The sequence below is a fragment of the Apteryx rowi genome, unplaced genomic scaffold, assembly GCF_003343035.1.
Source record: "Apteryx rowi isolate R43461 unplaced genomic scaffold, aptRow1 scaffold_0, whole genome shotgun sequence".
NCBI lineage: Eukaryota > Metazoa > Chordata > Aves > Apterygiformes > Apterygidae > Apteryx > Apteryx rowi.
This window is the reverse complement of record NW_020447195.1, coordinates 1,634,159-1,648,998: the sequence shown is the minus strand read 5'-3', so window position 1 is coordinate 1,648,998 and position 14,840 is coordinate 1,634,159. Positions and strand designations below refer to the sequence as shown.

General features: G+C 37.2%; 1 protein-coding gene across 18 annotated transcripts in view; it reads right to left on the bottom strand.

Annotated features, from left to right (window-relative positions):
- The window catches only part of NCOA3 (nuclear receptor coactivator 3), a 99,287-nt gene that overhangs the window by 47,756 nt on the left and 36,691 nt on the right, over positions 1-14,840 (bottom strand). For 5 of the 18 annotated variants that reach the window (XM_026071729.1, XM_026069243.1, XM_026077463.1 and 2 more), the window contains one exon: positions 11,202-11,324. The exons of 12 other annotated variants lie outside the window; for them this stretch is intronic. The gene's annotated coding sequence lies outside the window, so the exon portion shown is untranslated. Of the gene's footprint in view, positions 1-11,201; positions 11,325-11,728; positions 11,912-14,840 lie in introns of those variants that run through there. One more of the 18 variants, XM_026072524.1, reaches the window with a different exon arrangement.

The window sequence follows — 14,840 nt, the reverse complement described above, 5'->3', positions numbered from 1 at the left end:
ATAAAACTAAAGATACTTTAGCTCTTTTAATACTCAGTAATACAGACTCTTAGATAATGTGGACCTAGGCAGTCAAAGGCACTTCACATGGTATTCAGGGCTTTGATTTCCACTTAGAGAAGAACTGAAATCCAGTGCAGAATCCCTGAATTCCCAAATTAGTAGTTTTATCTTAGCAATGGCAATCTGAATATTTTTAAATATTATGAATCAGACACCCCTATTACGTAAATAAACCACAAGGTCTTTTCTGTTCCTATAACTTCATTTAAAAGCAAAGAGGTCATCTTTGCTTCCCCCTTTTCTTCAGCCAGACTTCAAGGTAAACTCTCAATATTTTCAAATTCTCTTTTATGGTGTTGGGAAAATGGAAAACCTTTTTCTTTTTAAATGAAAAATGAGATGCTTTGCTAGTCATGTCATTGTCACAGTTGGGGTTTGAAGAGAAATAGCAAATATAATGAAATTTGAAAAAAAATAGCAGTACTGCAATCTGCAACAGAGACATACACAAATGTGAACAAAAAGCAATTGTTTGCCTTCTCAGACTGATAAACACTTTATTATGAAAAATATTAAACACTACATTAGCTGTAACTTCTAATTGTCCTTCAAAATTACTCTAAGATAAAATATATTACAATAATTTAGGTCATGAACAAACAAAAATAAGCAAATGAACCTAGACAAAAAATATTTTAGAGAATGAATGAAGAGGTGCTTGGCCATCAGTGCATCATGAGAAACTATGCATAGTAAAGATTTGTAAAACTCAAAACTAAAGTTTGGGGTTTTTTTCACATGAGAAGACTTATTAGCATTATTACATAAATAAAACGCCCTATCTACATTATACATACCTCAGACGAAAGTAACTGGACTTAAAACACTCTAATGTGATACAAATTATGTTACCTTGAGCAAGTTTTCAGCTGGGAAGCCATAAGCACTATAATTATGAAAGTATAAATATAGCGGCACAGTAACACAGATACAGTTTACCATGCAGCTTTACACCTACATTTTACCTCGTAGGTAACACAAACATTGGTAAAACAGGCATGCAGGCTCCTTAATTAGGGAATAACACACAGACTTACCAAGGTCTTCAAAAATTACCTCTGTGCTAATCACTTCCCCCATTTTCTAGACTGATTGTAAGTGAACTAACATACATTTGAAACCAGAGAAGTTATCTAAGATTACTCAACCAAACGAGAACATACGCTGCAAATACAGCACCTGTACTGCAGTATATGTTTAAGAGTTTCACTCTATTGTAAAATGAGTTCTGCAGACAATCACTGTAGCAACAGTACAGCACAAAAGTGGATTTCATTATAGCATGCTAATGTCACCATATTCCATCCTATAGAATTTGCTGTTCAATACCAGTGACCAGCAATGATAAAAATAAAGCTTATCTCCCATTTTTGCTACTAGCGAACGCTTTTTAAAACAAAGGATTTATACAGCCCTAGTCATTCTTAACCTCCGCAGTTCTGTATCATGATGCCTACAGCTACTTCACATGGAGAGAAAAAATAAAGGAACAAAAATTTTACAGGCAGAAATATATTTTCCTCCAACAAGTACCTGAGCACATAGAGAAAGTATGCATAAAATTAAGACAGTATGCTAAAATCTAACTTTGAAAGCAAGATTCTCACCTGGTTTTCACTTTTAAGACCATTTTTAAGCACTTGCAAAACATACACTGTTGTTGACTATACAGATGTACACAGACACACAGCGTGTGTGCAGGCACACAGACTCTACCATTTTAACAGCAACATTTCACTCCCACATACAGCACAAAATTGAACTGTTTCAACTTTTCTACATTGAACAGACCACCACCAATTTTTCTACCCACTAACACATTCCTCTTGCATTTTCAAGACCAATGTCAGACGAACCTGATAGTATCAAGCAGTTAGAGTTATTCTCCTCTCATTACCTCCACCGCCGCCACTCCCCCTATTCTTCTTTGGCAGTTTGCATGGTACAAATGTGAAATAAAGACTGTAATTCAACCAAAAATGGGCCTAGCCAAGAAACAAGCTTGACAGACAAGTTTCAACTCACTGCAACCATATTGTATTTACTAGCTGGAAAAAAAAAAGAAATAACAGTTTGTCATTGCAATGAGAAATCACCCAGATTTCCAGCAATAGTAACCAAAGATATCCCAAGAAAAATAACGTAAGATTTTACAAGAGCTTTCTTCAGGAACAAAGTGTGTGCACATACAAAAGAGGGTTTTTCTTGGGCATAAGTACAGGGCGGGGGAGGGGGGGGAATAGTGATGATGGAAGGAAGACTTCACAGGATAAAAGTATATGAAAACATCTGATAAGGAAGAAATTTAACATTTGTAACAGATCCAGTAGCCCATCATCCTACCAGGGACACTAACTGCTAAAGAGAAAAATGAAACATCAAGGATCTTCTGAATTATGTGTAACACAGAGACATTCACAGGTAATTAAAAGCAACAATACTGGCACAACTACTCTAACTATTTTTTGTTTCTGTTCATAAAGACATTTTCTGCCATGCAATACAGCATATTTTGTCTGCAAGACCAAATTTTACTACTACAGTTTAGGGTTCTCAAGGGTCTTCAAGCTGCTAAATAAAGTCAACTTTTTTTCTTGTTATGATTTGTTTTGTAATTTTAAAATGTCATAAATCAATGCATTAATTGCCTTAAATGAATTTGCAAAGCTTTTAATGACACTAGTTAAAATCTATGGATTATTTCGAGACCAACAAGCCCCAAGGAAGGGACACTTTCTAATGTCATCTCACTCTGACTTACTTGCTGTCTGCATGACTTTTAATAGCTGGCTATGCATTAGCAACATCTTGAAATGATCAGACCAAAGTAAGTCCACTTAAGGTCAGCAAATAAACAGGGAGAATTTAAGAGCTGCTGCAATTACCATCACAATTTTTGCTGAGATCAGTCCAAAACAACACTAAAATGCAGTGGAAATGCTCTGCCTCTTACAAGCGTCTGAGATCAACAGATGTTTAAAAACCTGTGGCTGCCAAACTGGAGCAAGGAAATCCCATCCTGAACCTCCAATTTTTAACAAACTGGTCTGGTAAAGACTGAAGCTCCAGCTTGACTTCCATTCTTCAACTATGATGGCACTTGTGAAGTATTTCTTCGTACTACAACTTGCACAGTTCTCTCCTGTTCTGTTAAAAGAGAGAATAGCAGAGTACTGAGGATGGGAATTCTGCAAAACAGTTCAGACTGTGATTGCCCTCCTAACTCAAAAAGGTGCATGGTCTTAGGTACATAAAATCCTAGGGACACAAAGGCAGAAATTTTGAAGTCTGTCTTAAAAACCAGATTGCAACATACAGCATGAACTTATGCAAGGGGGATAGATATTGAATAATACTGGATTTTTAATATGAAGCGCTCAGCCTGCCTAATAAGTAGATTTGAAGACTTCTCAGTGAAATACTGTTTGCAATTGCCCTGGCATTGCAAGACAAAAACATCCTGGTGGCTTGATATTTTGTCAGAATCCAACACTGCTCATTGATAATATCTAGATTGGTGTATCAGCCAAGAGACTTCTTTCTATCTCAGACAGAAGAACTAAAGAAACCAAAGAAACTGAGATTGTTCTACAGATGGAGGGAGAGAAAGAAAACATATCTTGTCTATTTTAAAGAGAAAATTACATTTGACTGAAAAGCAGGACGGATGTTAATTAAGTCTTTTGTTAGGGAAACACACAGTGAAAAAAGTTCAATATTACTTACAATATTGGTATGAACATCTCAGATTTCAAGTAACTATTATGAATTTTTAATAGTTCATGAAAACAAACAGATGAAAAGGCCATCATGTTCAATTCTACCTTTACACTAACAGTAGAAGAAACATTAATATCAAGAGACCAGTGGGAAACTGAATACTCTATAGAAAGTTTAGGAAAAGAAGAAAGTAGTAGTATAAAATCAGAAGCAGTTTAATTTCTTCAGCATAACTCCATTCATTGTTATGGTCTCAATGATTCTGATCATTAGTCCTTACAAGCTGCAATAGAATCATTAATTGAATACAATTTCTAGTTATGACCCTAAAAAAGACCTTAGAAAATACTTAATTACACATTTTCTTAACTTTTTTTCCAACACCCTTATTAGTACAGCCCTACAATAAGGTTTAATTCATCTTTTGACGTTAGCAATCTGGATATTATTTAAGGAAGAAAAAAAAAATCATTTCTTAGGTCACCTGCAACAACTTTCATCTGCAAGTGACAAACTTAGTCAGTATTTAGCATGGACATTAGTAAGATATTAAGGAGAAAAATGTACCTCATACTGTTGATCAGAATTTAAGAAGATGAGGATCACAACCATACTCTTGCATTTTATCTTTAGGAGTCACATACCATTTCAAGTTACCTGGCAGCAGACCAGTGTGATCTGTTTATCAATATACTGAGTTACTGCAGTAACAGGAAACTATGAGACTAAAAATAGTCCAGCATACTATTTAGACTAACAGAAATGTTTTTAAATATGAAAATAATTATTACTTTCAGATAACTTTCAGGGGATTATTAAGCAAGAATAATTACATAGTTTTGAACATTTAAGACAATCACATCATTCTTTAAGGCATTTGAAGCAAGTAGAACAAGTTTTTTGTTATTTAGCAAATGTATACTAACTGTTTGCAAAGATATCAAAATGGCTATTTAATCAGTTTGTTCATTATTGAAAGAAAATTCGTCTCCACTTTTTAAAGTTTTTAAATAGAACCTTTAGCATTTTATTCTAATAAGAAATAGTATTTTTACTGTATTTAATTCCATGCTTTCTAGGAACTGTATGCTTATGAAACAGTATCATACATTCAAAACAATCCAGTGTATTGAAAGTACAAACACTTTACTGGTCCACTTCTGAAGTTCACTAAAACATTTGCTAGCAATAAGATATTTTTCAGCTTTAAACGTTTAATTTTACTCTTACAGGGTTTACATTATAGTGCCAGTTTACATAATGTTAATGCTTTTACTAAATTCTCTATGCAAAAAATCGTTACAGGTTTATATTTTGGATTCATCTGCATGACAGTTAATATTTTCCAAACAAAATGTTCAAAGTTGCAAGACATATGCTGAACATGTGTATACATGCAAAGCTTTGAAAGTTGCTTAAAAATTTGTTTTACTCTTGTAAAGCTCCTGTTCCCCTTGATAAATATCAGTTGTCAGGCAATGCAGCCCAATACACACTATTTTTTCCCACAAATCAGAGCCCAGAAAAATGCAATTTTTACTTCCCCAGCTGAATATAATGCATTATACATGGCAATATCTACCCAAGGTCAAAAGTTTGGAAGTTAAAATTTTAAAACATGAAAACAGGGTAACACTACATGGATAAAATCATCACACTGTTACTAATGGAAGTATTTTCAAAATCTCTGGTAAAAGTTACATATTACACTCTAATACACATATTCTAGCAAAGCAGACACATCCAACATGAAACCTAATCAAAAAAAAAAGTAAGAGGAAAAAACTTTTTCTTATTTCCACTGCCAATTTCTGTGTTTCTTTTCTTTCTTTGTTCTTTTTTTTCCCTTTTTTTTTTTCAATGAACTTTTACAATTTACATAAAAATACAGTCACTTTCTCTCCTGGGTGGATGAGTATGAGACTGGCATACCAAAATAGAGGAAGTTGTCACAGCTTAAAGAAAGATGTTAACTACAGTGTTCAAAAATTCAAGAGCAAAATAAGCTTAAAAAAAATTTTCTTTTTTGTGGACTTGATTATAGCAACCTTGAATAAAACTTCTTCCAATAAGGTCTTGTTCAGCAGCACGAACTTAAACATTTCCTGCCATCTCCTTATAAAATGCTAGCTGTATCTTGCAGAATTAGCCGAGGTGCATTGCAGCGAGCACAGTATTGGAACACTAATTGTATAAAAAAGGTTGTGGTGGGGATCAGATTGTCAGAGCTTACCATTAGGAAATGTTACTTTCAAATGTGATATAAATAGGTCAATTATTCCTATTTACAGTGCAATCCAACTAAGACCCACTGGTTCTCCAGCTCCCCCATCCGAAACCAGATTCAATTTATCATTTCGTGTATATGAAAAATGATCACTCAGCTACCGTTATCAAGCCAGGCAGTGGCTTGGTACTAATGTACTTGAAAAGGTTTCACTGTGACTATCATGTTAACAAGGAGGTTTCTTTTTCTGCAGGTACATCTAAAGCACTATGATAGTCTTTTGTGAATTTTTAATAAAAGTGTCAAGCTCGTTTTCCTGAGCAGGTCAAAAGCTCGGTGTGTTGAGAGATCATAAAGTACGTGTGTTGTATCAAGCACTTTCCACCTCTGTACTTATATAAGTATTTTGATCACCTGAAACTTAATATACTTCTGCTGGGATTTTCAAAAGCACTTACCATTGGTCTAACACGGCTTCATTTGAATTCAGTGAGAATTCTGTCATCAGCTCCAGTAGAATTACTTAGGCCAAAAGTAATATTTATTCAAAATTTTATCTTCAGTAGGAAAAAAAGATCTCTTATCTGAATATTCTTATTAACATAAAAGGAAAGATGCAGTAAATATGTTTTGTCCTATCAGGAGACCTAAATTTTATTTAGAACTGGTTATTTCCCAGGCTATTTAGAAACATAGCTGTAGACACAGCACACAGAGCCAAAAAAAAAAAAAAAAAAAGTTTAACTATCTGTTTGCTCAACTGTATGTTCTCGTACTATGATCTATGTTGAACCTGATGTCTAAATTTGAATAATTTCTATTTAAACTCATTATTCCAGTCTATTTGATGTTTTGTAAGAACATCAACAATAACCTAATAAAAACAGTTATCTGTGTCCCACAGTATTCACAATTTTTATTTAAATATGACACGGAGAACTGACCACTTATTTATAGCTGTAATAAGTAATCTAAATTTTCTTTCACATTGAACGTCACTGTTGCAGAAATCAAACAACAGTTGCTGAAAACAGTGGCAATTTACCAATTAGACTTACTACAAAAGTTGCAGTATCTGTAGCAATGTAAATATCAAAATGACATCCCTTGACCAAGAAGGTCATTACAAGCACTAATCAGAGCAAACACTGGAGTTTCAGCTGTATACAAAGGCTCTTCAGATTTTTATAGCATAAAGAACAGCAAAGTATGAAAATTTCCCCTTCCGCATTTGGTTTACAGCACTCATTGCAACTGCCCTGACACCAGCATTGGCGATGTGATACTAGAACTGACCAACCAAGGCAGAAGCCCTAATGAAAAGGCTGCAACCTAAAATAGATGAACTATTAATACCACCAAGATGATGTACGGTTCTCAAGAGCAATGTTTGTGTGCTCTGCTTAAAATGAATCAGTATCAACATTACATATTTCTTAATGCTATAATCCTCATACCAACGTTTCAAAACAGCTACTTTCAAAGAGACAGATTATTAAATATATCCACATATTAGTGTATGTAGGTATACAAAAAAAGGAAGGGATAGGTACTAAGAATGACAAAAAAATGTCAGATTAAGTATCACAGTGTACCTACCATTGACCAGCAAAAATAGCCAGTGAAGCTGAAAACAGTTCATTCATGTCAGCCATAACAGCTCTAGTTTGAAGCCTTAAAACATTACAGAAGACATACAAACACTTCACTGAGAAATTTTAGAAATTTTGCTTAGTCTTTAAATGATATTCTCTAATTTTCCCCTTGTCCTCACAATTTTTATGAAGACTGCTAGATGATTTCCTTCCCAAAATCTTTTGATCTTAAAACCAAAGTGAAATTTAGTTTGGAGGAGAGGTAACCTTCATCCACCTGTAATGAAAGAGTTAAAATTCCACTATTTGTAAATGATACCATAGCTCTGGATTATGAAAGAGCCACGAGTCCTGGCATTTTGCAGTAAACACCAAATAGTTACTTTTACTGCTTTAGAAATTACACATCTTTCCTAGATCGAGAGGTTCTTTCAAATTCTAGGATCTTTGCAGAAGAACTCTGACTCCGAGAAGGGATATGTTATCTATCACCTTTGGGCAACTGCGGAGATTAGGGCTTCCTCCCTGCTGTGCCCACATGGCAGCTAGTCACTGTGGTTTCCTCCGAAGCTGCTCAGGTGACACCCATCACAGCAGAGCATTTTAAGCACAATGAAAGTGGGCTCTTAAAATACGGTTCTGCAAACTGCAGTGGTTCTGCATTGGCAAACAGCTGCCATGCAGCACAAGCAGGGCAGAAGTTCTTCAGTTACCCATCGGAGATCCTAAGATACCAACAAAAAACCATCTTAGGTCTGCTAGCTTACAGGACAAAAAAAAAAAAAAAAAAAAAAAAAACACCTTAAAAACCACTAAATCCTTTCTCTTTCACTCCTCAAGAAGATGGCTGATTTTTTTTTTTAATGACTGTACTTTAAATACACCAAATTAAGTTTTCTAAAAGCAAAAACTAATTTTGCTTTTACAGCCAAGCAAGCCAGCATCTTCCTAACTTTCTGAGCCAAGGAACGACTAGCAGCCTTCTAAGTTTCTCAAAGGCTGTCCCTGCACCTCTGTGAAACCTTTGACTGAGGCAGGCTATGAAGAGATCACGAATGGTACACTACTAAAAAAAAGCTCCATGGAACAATACTAATCATGCTTTGACAGACAATCAAAGCAAGCAACAAAGAAAATTGCAACTTCAGAGTGCTTTACTTTCAGAAAGACCAGAAAGGGCTTCTAAAGACACCTAATTAACATTCAATATTACATGCCCATAAAGTAACAGAAAAGGAAAAGAGAAGGGGTATTTCCTTAATATAAAGGCAGTGTTTCCACCACTAGTGTGTTGATTATCAACAGCTGTTTGCCATAAGGTCGAGGATTTATCATGCCATGTGATAGCAGAAGTGCAGTACTCCTCAGTACTGAAAAAGGGTGAGGAGGCAAACAAGTCTACCAAAGGGAGGTTTAGCTTCTGGGAATTAGTAGCAAACTAATATATACCGCAGAATATCCTTTAAATATAAGCTCTACTAACTACAGCTATAAATATTCTCCTATCCAAAAAATGCAAAATACTTTTAAAGATATTAACTTGTCTAATATAATGTGCCTAAGTTTATAGGTGAATTTTTTTCTTCTTTATCAATTTTAAATGTATTGACTTTCATTTAACAGGATTCCCCCACTGTCCCCCTGCAAACATAAGACTCTTATTCTCTCCAAACATTTTTTTCTGCCTCTTACAGCAGATTTAAGGAAGTTCCATGCTGATCTGAATTTTCTTCACTTTCAATTTTAGGATATTTTAAAGTAGGTGCCTTACTGATTGAAATCTTCAATTCAAATACTGTCACTACAACGAACTGGTGAAGTTGACACAGGACCCAGGAGAACATTACATAGGTTGTAAAGAGGCAAATGAAAAAAGAAAGAAGTCCAAAACAAAGCAACCTTTCCTACTTTTAACAGTATTGGAGGGAGGAGAAAGGGAATGACAGCTTTTGAAACAACAAATCACCTAATGAATATTAGAAACTGGAAAAGTGAAAAGGAAGCATAAAGTTATCAATATATTTGCCATATACCATTTAAAAGTATTAATTCAGAATTCTTGACATTACCACCAACATAACATGGGAAATGACACTATTTACACAAGTTTTTTTTCTGTGAACAATGACAATCATAGATAAATTAAAAAGGATACCGAGACCAACATAGAGCTTGCAGTTCCCCTTCTTCCTCCTCCTCTACTTGCATAGCCAAGATAATTCAGTTCTGCCCTCTCCATTTATATTTATGTTAAATAAGCATTGAATGAAAAGCAAAATTATTTCTCCTACTGTGAGACATAAGAAATCCTTCTTGAAAGTAAAACAAACTTCTTTTCATAATTTTCCATCTTCAGTACACATGGCCCTTTTTTCTCCATAGGACAGACAGAGCCTACAGCTAGAAAAAAATGTAAATAAGCATAGCTAATTTTCCTATTCTCTATCACATCATAGCCTTGAGATTTATTATAAAGGAATGTTTACAGTTCTCTGTTCCACTGCTCAAAACAGGAGTATGTTTAAGCGGCAACATCCAAAAGGAAAAATACTCATCCTCTATTTTCGCAGCATCATCACCAAACGGCTACAATATCCTGTTGGAGCTGGCAAGACAAAGGCCTACCGGTTTTGCTGGCCTATCATTTTTGCCATGAATCTATCTGTCTTCATCAGATTCTTGACTTCGGAAGACATTCCCTGATTTCACTTTGAGAATGAAAGTTGACTAGTGTAAAGACTACTTATTTTATTGTGCTTTTAATTTAATTATCTTGGAGAAAACTATGCATTTTCACATTCATCTGTTTGGAGAGAGTGATCAATGGGCATGGTGCAGCGATATGTCATGGAGAAGTTTTTATTCCACAAACTGTAAAACTGATCCCTTTTGTTGTCTTAGTCTTCCTGCTCTGGACTTCAACAGACTATCATAAGAAGGCTACATACCACAAATGGGCAAATGCAACAGTTATGGAGCACTTTAGCCAGTTTTCTGTTTTCCATCTGGCATCTGTTCATGGACGCAATCTCTCTATTATTTAAATTTCATGCACTGCTTTGAGAAAGAGCCAGATGGGTTATGCTGATAATCAACCTACAAGACAAGTGTTATTTACTCAATAAACATCAGAAGAGAAGCTTGGAGAAATTAGTGCTGGTGGTCACTTAGGATAGGTAAGAGCAGCTTTCAGGAATACAAAAAAATAAGCTGGAGGTAAATGACAAGGACAGCTCTACATTAGCAGGTAGAATTTCTTTGAGCAATCCTACCCGGTCCTGCCTCTAGCCCCCAAACTCCCACACAAACAAACAACTGGAAAATAGGTTTTAAAGCTATACTAGAAATAAAGCAGACTTTTCCCAAAACATTGCAGAATAAACATCCTGCTCTGCTCTTCAGTAAAAGTCAGCAGCAAAGCTACGATTTACCCTCCTTGCGGTTTGTGAGACTGAGAAGATCTCTACCTAAAACAACCTATTGGGGCACATTAACCCAGAGACATGTAGGAGCAACAACCCTGCAGATAATACCACCTACAGAGATTAGAAAAGCATAAAATCCTTTCGGCTATAGCAACCAATCCTTATACTTACCACATTTTTCAAGCAAGTGCAGAAGGCTACACGTAGTTCACAGGTATTTAGAGAAGATCTGCTTCACTAGGATCGCACCACTCTGCTCTGCATAGTTTTGTGTGTGCACATGCACACACATACCTATATATACAAACATATATATAAAAACACTGATTCCTGAACTCTAGTGCTGGAGAAACAAGATCGTAAGTACACATGCATACACTTAAAGAAATCAACATGTCTACAGCTTAAAAAGTTTTGCATCTACCCATTTTGCTACATCCTGATGGCATGCAAGAGAACTTAGAAAAATTAAGGCCATGCTAGCAAGGAAGGTGAGAGAATACACACACTGATTTTATTCACTGTCTTTTAGGAAGTTGCTGTTATAAACCTGCTCCAAGGATAGAACAAAACTGGATTTGAAAGTTAGTTGAAAGTGCTTTTAAGACCTTTAGTCCTGATCATTAGATTTCCTACAAAAGCTATGTCTCCATATCTAACAGCTCTTCAAAGAGGGATTTACATTTCCAAAACTCTACCCAGCATTACTGCAGAGGACCCACAGGGACAAGAGTTCACTCTTCACTGGAGATCCCCAGCAGGATCCCCACAGAACTGCCTGGGGACGCAGGCCGACTGAAGCAGCAGCAGGGGAAAGGCTGCTTATTGAATCCTGTGACAGGAGAAGCACCTGGACTGCAGATAGGAAGTTTCACCTCCAGCTGAAAAGGAAATAAAAGGAGAGAAGGCAGGAACACATTGGTAGTAGAAAAGAAGACTGTAGACCACTGCAGGCTTGCATTTTTCAGCATCTCATTTATGCCAGAACTGACACCTAGGAACTCATCTGGGGGAGGCAGGGCTGCGAGGTGACTAGCTTTAATACTACATCCCAGAAGCCGGCTTACCACGCGACTACCTGACCAGAGCCAGGAGACCTAGGGGAATAAGCCTGCAGACACTTTGAGGCAGACTACAGAAGCAAAGTATCAACGACGATTTTTGAAACATAAAGCCATGTACTCAGCTGACCAGCTGTGCTCCAGAATCTCCTCTTCCTCATCTTCCACTCCTTTGGCAAAACAGGACAAGAGGAACGGCTCACTCCAGACAACGGCTAGAGTAGATGAGAATACCTCAGCATGAACTTGCCCATTTCAAATTTCTCACAGTTTGGAACTCTTGGTGGGGGGGGGGGGGAATCCTAAAAGGACATTTTGCAGCCTCCAAAGCAGCTGGCAATTAGCACGAGGAAAGTGAAGAGATGCAACCAACCTCAAAGTCTACCCTGAATAAACAGAGTGGAACAGCATAGAGCTCAGTAGTTTATTTTCAGTTTGTGACTGCTCATTCTGGGCTTTTAGGTTACAAAATGCACCAACAATAGCCATTCAGGCTATTTTTATTAGAAATAAAGGTTGCACTACTCATTTTTGCATGTTGAACAGTTAGTTGTTAATAATAATCTTCAAAAGCCATAAATCAGCCAATTCCCACTCTCCCGAAAAAATGATACTTTAAAGTTACAGAATTTACAAGCCTAGTGAAGTTTGTGTTTCCTTAGTTTCAGAGTCAGGGTTCACTTTTTGCCAGTTCCCTACCCTAATGCTGGCATACACAGTAATGTGTTCAGAGATTGCCCATTTCTAGCATATGAGCAGTTAAACTTTTAGAAGAATAATTCACAAAGATCAATACCAAAATGCACGTGCAACTAATGCTACCACAATGCAATCATGCAACTGTACAAGAGAAACCTTTGACATAGGGACATTTAAATGACAGTTAAATAATGGAGTCTGCAGGTGATTCTTAGTTCCTAATAGTTGTTACTCGACCACTCTTCTTTCCTTTAGAAAAGTATTTATTTCATCTCACCGTGATAGCAGTATGATTTGTTGCTTCGGTGCAGCTCCATTGGGAAGGCAGACGAACCGCCATGAGAGGGACAATGAGGGACAGACAATACGCACACAAGCGCAGTGAAGACAGAACAAAGAATGACAGGGAGCAGGGAAAAATAAAGTATGTAATAGCTGCTGCTTGGGAACACTAACGGGAACAAACAGGGAGGCCACCAACTATCATCACAAGCGCGTGTTTCTTTTGCTGTTGCAAGGAGAACTGCGCACAAGGGGGGGCAGGGGATCTGCTATTAATCATATCATGCTCATTGTTCCCTCGATGCGGCTGGCAGTGCTTCAGGAGACTCCCTCCTCAGCTCCCAGATAAAACCGTAGCAAGAACAAGAGGCCAACACCAAACCCTCACCATCTTGTCCCACTACGCTAACACTGCTGTAAATTAAACACTTCTTAACCAGGAAAGAGCTACTCATTGAAGTGCATTTTTAAAAATTCAAATCACAGCAGTTGAGGCCTCCTCCCCACCCTAATCTCATTAGGAAAATGAACAGGCTATATAAATCTGACAAAGCTATTTGCAAGAACAAGCCACTAGAGAGGTGAAAACAGCAGCCTGAAGTAGTCAAGAGTCAAGTTTCTTTGTCAAGGAAGAGTTTTGAATGTTATCTCTAAGTAAGGTGCTGAGTGATTCCTTGATTAAGTGGCACTTAACATTCAGTAAGCTTAATGCTGCAGGACGAATAGCAGGCTAATACCTGTGCTGCGAGGGGGAGGGGGAGATGGCAGCTGATGCAGTGAAGTAACCAAGTCAGCTATTCTTTTGTCAGTAAAAAGACAGACATGTTTAAGGGGCAAGAAACACGAATTAACTAAACCTTATATTCATACTTCATTGAAAACGTAATGCTGCTTTAATTCGTCTGGTTTGGCAAAGCCACAGAGGGAAGGTGAATGTTCTTGACCACAGATATTTGGATTTTTTTAGGGCCAGAATCTGTGCAGCATGGAACTGACTTGCACTGTAATGGGCTCCAGAATTTGTTGCAGTCACCCTACCCCAATAAAAAAATTGTACAGTAACATGGCTACCATAAGCCTGCTACACTTTGCAAGTTGTGGATTAAGTTGAGCTGGCGCTGCTCGTTTCCCAGACTGCACAAATACGTTCCTTTATTTAAGGAAGATATACAGGAACAGAAAAACAGTACAGAAAAAAGAAGTCCGAGAGGTAAAAGCGTATTTAACACAGCAACTTGTGAACTAAGCAGTAGTAGAGAGAACACTCCTACCTAAGATTTTAGTAAGAAGCCATCGCAATCTCACAATTCAAAGCCCAAGCCCCTTTATTAAGAGGCAGGGCTCACTGCAGCCGGCGTGCCAGTGCGCCTGATGACTCATCCTCCCTTCCCTAGTTTCTAATTAGCCGTGATAGTCAGCATCAATTTGGGCTTTTTTTAACCACACAGAAACCATCTTGGAAGTTGAAAAACGGATTCCTACTTGTTTACTGATCAGAGTTTTAAAAGATCGCTGGCATTAGTAGCAAGATATTTCCCAGCTTTACCGTTAGTTGAACACGCCAGCTACTTGCTTGTGCTTGTTCTCTGCTACTCCCCCCCCGGAGAGGCTGCATGCAGCACGGCACGATCACAGCGAATACATACAGGAAGGGGGGGAGCTCTGCTCTTGGCAAGGGGAAGGCGTTCCACAAGAACTGCTACAGGGTCAAAAGTTTACCGTGGTTTCAATTTCACCTTTCCGCAACCAATGGGAGCGCCGAGGCTGC